Raw genomic sequence first — 5,255 nt, forward strand, 5'->3', positions numbered from 1 at the left:
GTTAACAGTTGATTTGCAGCATTCTAAATGGAGGACTCTGCCCAGTGATCTCTAGATTTTCCCCTTGAACTCTTTCCCTGGACTTTGCATATGGGATGAAGCAAAACCTTCTAATTCATAAATCTTTTCTGTGGAGGACAAACTGTTTTCCTTCTTATAGGTATTCTTCCTGCAGGCACCCAAGTATCTGTTTCTCTAACTCAGCCAAGTCCTTTCTTTCATCCATCCTGTCTTCTAAACATGAGTTGAATTCTGCCAACTGCTACTGTCCCTTTCCCGTTCTTTTTGTCCTTGGTGGGGATAGTGGGGGTTGCAATTGCTTCTCACTATTGCTGTAACAAATGATCACAAACATCACAGTTTTATATAGTACAAGCTTATTACCTTTATGTTCTGGAGGTCTGAATTCCAAAATCAGCCTCAGTGAGCAAACATCAAGATGTTGACAGGACTGAATTGCTGTCAGAACTTCTAGAAGAGAGTATGTTCCTTTGCCTTTTCTTGTTACTGGAGGCTGTTTGTATTTTGTGGTTCATGACCTTTTCTTCTATCTCAAAAGAGCAACAAAGTATTCACTGATCCCTCCCTTTTCCTTCCCTCCCCAGCTGCCAGTTCTCCACCTCTGACTCCTGTCTCTGTCTGCCCATTATAGAGAAATTTGCAGTTACCTTAGGCAATCCAAATTAAGTACAATAATATCACCAACTCAAAGTCTTTAATTTAATCATATCTGTAAAGTCCTTTTGCCATGTAGGTAATATACTAATAGGTTCTAGGCCATGAATATCCGTGGTGGGGGCAGGGTCATGGTGCCATTATTCTATCTAACATTAGGATCTGATTTTTTTTTCTCACTTTACTACGTGTATTAGAAAAGAAAAGAGCAGAAGCATGTGTTCAATCACCTTGTTTGATCAGGAGTCCAAAGATATGTACCCTATATCAGATTCTCAGGATTCTTCTCTATTTTTGAAACAGATATAATGACAGGATAGGCTGGAGCGATAGCACAACAGTAGGGCGTTTGCCTTGCGCGCACCCAGCCCGGCCGAGCCGGGTTCGATTCCTCCACTCCTCTCGGAGAGCCGGGCAAGCTACCGAGAGTATCAATATGCCAAACACAGTAACAAGAAGTCTCACAATGGGGACGTTACTGGGCCCGCTTGAGCAAATCAACGGGAGGACAGGAAAAGGAGCAATAATTAAGTATCACAAACTCCATTAATAAACATGTGATATTAGGATAGGCTCCAGAACTACTGTATGGGAGAAAAATTGGTTGTTCCTGGTGGAAATAGGAAGAAAACAAATACAACTGGAAAAAAGAGAACCAAAGTGTAGGGTAGGGGTTTGGGTGGGGTTTAAGGAAGTGTATATGATAGACTGTAATATGCTTTTCACTCAGTATTAGAACGCTACTAGTAGACTAGTCGACTAGTAGTGGACTCGTGGACTAGGGGGTTACTAGTGGACTAGTAGACAAGAATCATAAAAGTGAAAAAGAAGAAAATATTGTATGTAGTAGTACTGTAGCACTGTCCTTCCATTGTTCATAGATTTGCTTGAGCGGGCCCAGTAACGTCTCCATTGTGAGACTTGTTGTTACTGCCTTTGGCATATCGAATATGTCATGGGTAGCTTGCCAGGTTTTGCTGTGCGGGAGAGATACTCGAAAATTCAATTTAAAAACTGGCAATTCTGAATTCAAACCTCAATTCTCCAACCGCTGACTGATCTTGCACAAGTTAGTAAGGGAGCTTGATTACATAGCTGCGACTGCATGAACTTAGAGTGGAGATCTCAACGTAAATAGGCACATATGCATGAAAGATCCTAGTCAGATATCACTTAGATATGAACAGATAGTTCAATCTGAGGACAACACACTGACAGAGAACTAGCATTGTGACTCAGACAATAAGATGAAGACCGCACAGGTGAAGGCAGATTAAAAGAAAATTACCTTTCTTAGCTAAAAAAAGATGCTTTTGTCCACTTGAGAACAAGCCTGACCACAATAAACTTCAGTTTAATGTATGGACATGATCACAGATAGTCTAAATAAATGCCTCTTCTATTCATTGAAAAAATGCCTAAGTGGCTGCAGAGAATAGTACAATGGATAGTAAAAGCCTTATAGGCAGTCTCTCTGGGTTTGATCACTGGCATTGAAAATGGTCCTCCTGCACAACGCAAAGAATGATACCTGAATTCAAAGCCAGCAGTAAGTACTCAGTACAGCTGGGTTTGGTCCCCAAATTAAAACCAAAACTAAACTGAGGGACCAGGAATAGTACAGCTGGTATGTTGCTGCTTATATGCCACTGACCTATGTTTGATTTCCAACATACTATATGCTCCCCCAAACCCTGGCAAGAGTGGTTCCTGAGCACAGAGCCAGCAGGAAGCACTAAGCACACCTAGATGTGCCCAATCCCTGCTCTAAGAAAAAACCACCAAAACCAAACCAAATCAAAACCTGAACTCTCCCAATGTGCAAAACAATATAGAAAACATTTAGTAAATATATGGCAATGAATAAGGCATATGCAATCTCTGTCTCCCATAGATTTTAGACTAGTGGGTAACTAGATCATCAAATAATGGCAACTAAGTGTGACAGGAACCGAGATGAAAGCAAAATCAGAGTTCAGGCACCTGTACCAGACTAATTTTTTGGTATGAGGAGGTTGGGTAGACACTCAGTGTCAATGACATCTGGCATGCCTTCAGAATTTAAAGACCAGCAATGCAAAGCCAGAGTGGAGAGATTGTGTGGCTTTTCAAGGAGCCTTACTCCTCTGTTTAAGAATGCTAGTGAGTCTGGTTGTATTATCATGCCTGAAATGGCAATAGGACTGAGGCCAGAAGAAAGTGCCTGGGTTACTCTGGTGCTTTCAGAGAGACAGTTATACTGATTAAATTATAATGACTGCTTACTTTTTCCATGCAAACTTACATCCTCTTTTCATTCTAGAGCCATGCAATAGGGTACAGCTGTTAATCGAGCAGGCTCTGGGGTAGTACTGACTCTGGCAGTGCTGCTTATCAGCGCTAAGTCCTCAGAGACATTTCTTTGATCCTCTGTGTCTCAACTTACTAATCTGTTAAGTATTCTGGATATTAATATTTTTCTCACTGATTTACTATGAGCATTAAATTAGTTACACATCAAAAGCTTTCAGAACAGTATCTGACACAAGGGAAGTCGCAGAAAATCATCAGCTGTTACTACTACTGGTTTTAACAGCTGGTCACTGGTTATTTTGCAATTCCAAAAAGACAAGAAAACAAATGGAGAGGCTGTAGAGATAGTACAGTGGGTAAGGCCCTTTCTTTGCACACAGTCAACCCAGGTCGATCCCTGGCATCCTATACAGTCCCCTCAGCACTGCTAGGAGTAATTTCTTAGTGCAGAGCACTGCCTGTGTGGGCCAAAATCAAAAAGAAAAAAAAAGAAAGAAAAAAAAGAGAAAAATGGAAACATCATACTCTGACTTCAAACCTTACTACACACACACATAAAGTTAACTAAAACAGTATAATACTAGAATAAAAGCAGTCACACTGAGCAGTGGAATAAAATATAGAGCTTGGAAATAAAACCATATAACGTATCTGATCTATAATATAGGAGGAAAAACTACATAGTGGAAAAAGGAAAGTCTCTTCCATATATCATGTTGTGAAAGTGAAACTAGATCACTGACACTATACACTAATAGCACTGTAGCACTGTAGCACTGTCCTCCCACTGTTCACCCTTTACTTAAGTGGGCACCAGTAACGTCTCCATTGTGAGACTTGTTACTGTTTTTGGCATATCGAATACGCCACGGGGATCTTGCCAGGCTCTGCTGTGCGAGCGGGATACTCTTGGTAGCTTGCCAGGCTCTCCGAGAGCGACAGAGGAATCGAATCTGGGTGGGTTGCATGCAAGGCAAATGCTCTACCCACTGTGCTCTCGCTCCAGCCCTACACTAAAATTAACTCAAAATGAATTAAAGACCTGTACTCTACATTATAAAATACATAGAAAAATACATAAGTGATAAGATTCCAGAATCTTGGAATCAGGGATGTGTTTGGAGACTCAATAGGCAAGAGAGATGAAAGTGAGAATAAATAAATAAGACTATATCAAATTAAAAAACTTTACACAGCAAAATAAATTACCACAAAAGCAAGAAGGAAAAAACTGGATGAGCTTTTGATTGAACAGCTTCATTTCCAGTGATTACTTAGTCTCGCTAATTTTAACTTGATACTGTTAATTTCATGTCTCTACTTCTCCCACACAAGCTGGCCCATTTTCAAAATTTAATCCTGAGTTACATACTACAATGCAAAAATCTTGCCACAGGCTGAAATTCATGGCATATACTTTCAGTTCATTAATCTTAGTGCCTCAAAATGAATAAAATGAAAACAAACAGGCAAAACCCCCCAAAACAAAAAGGAAACTGAGCCATTTGGTAGAAGATAACTGCACATCATACATCTGGCAAGGAGATAAGATACAAAATATATAAAGAATTCAAACAGCAGAATAGCAAGCAACCAAACATTGGTCAAGGGCTAGGGGTATAGTTCAGCAGTAGATTACTTACTTGTCTTACATGTGTGAGGCTATGGGTTTGGTTCCTAGCACTAGGGGTGAAGGGGAAAAAAAGTGGGGGAGAGGGACAAAACCACTAAACCAAAACTCCAACAGAGAGATCAGACACATTAAAAAAGTGTTCAACAGTTCCTCACGCCCTACCAAGGTCACCAGTTGTCCCCCACGAGTGGCTCTCCGGCAAGGCCACGGCCCCAGAAGCACAAGGACTTAATGCAGAAACCAGCAGCTTGGAGCAGAAAAGCAAACGGACTATGCGTTAATCCACACCATCATGCCGGGAGGGGAAAGGGTGTTGCTCCCCTCCGCCCTCTCCTCTCTGGAAAGAAAGATGGTGGCCACATGGGAACCTTGTGGAGAGCAGGTATGACCCGGGGGTTTGGGGGTGACGAAAACCTCATGGGAAGGGGGGCGTTCCGGCCCGTTCCTCACGCCCTACCGAGGTCACCAGTTGCCCCCCACGAGCGGCTCTCCAGCACGGCCACGACTCCAGAGCACAGAAACCAGTCTCTTAATTATCTGACTTTTAGTAGAACTACTTCCAGGGTTAATAAGTAAAATAGTAGAAATCCAAAACTGCGCAGCCACAATAGCGGCCGTGCGACAACATTTAATTCTTGAATCCAGCTGTAGAAAG

Source organism: Sorex fumeus, unplaced genomic scaffold, assembly GCF_029834395.1.
Source record: "Sorex fumeus unplaced genomic scaffold, SorFum_2.1 ptg000014l, whole genome shotgun sequence".
In the NCBI taxonomy this organism is placed as follows: Eukaryota; Metazoa; Chordata; class Mammalia; order Eulipotyphla; family Soricidae; genus Sorex; species Sorex fumeus.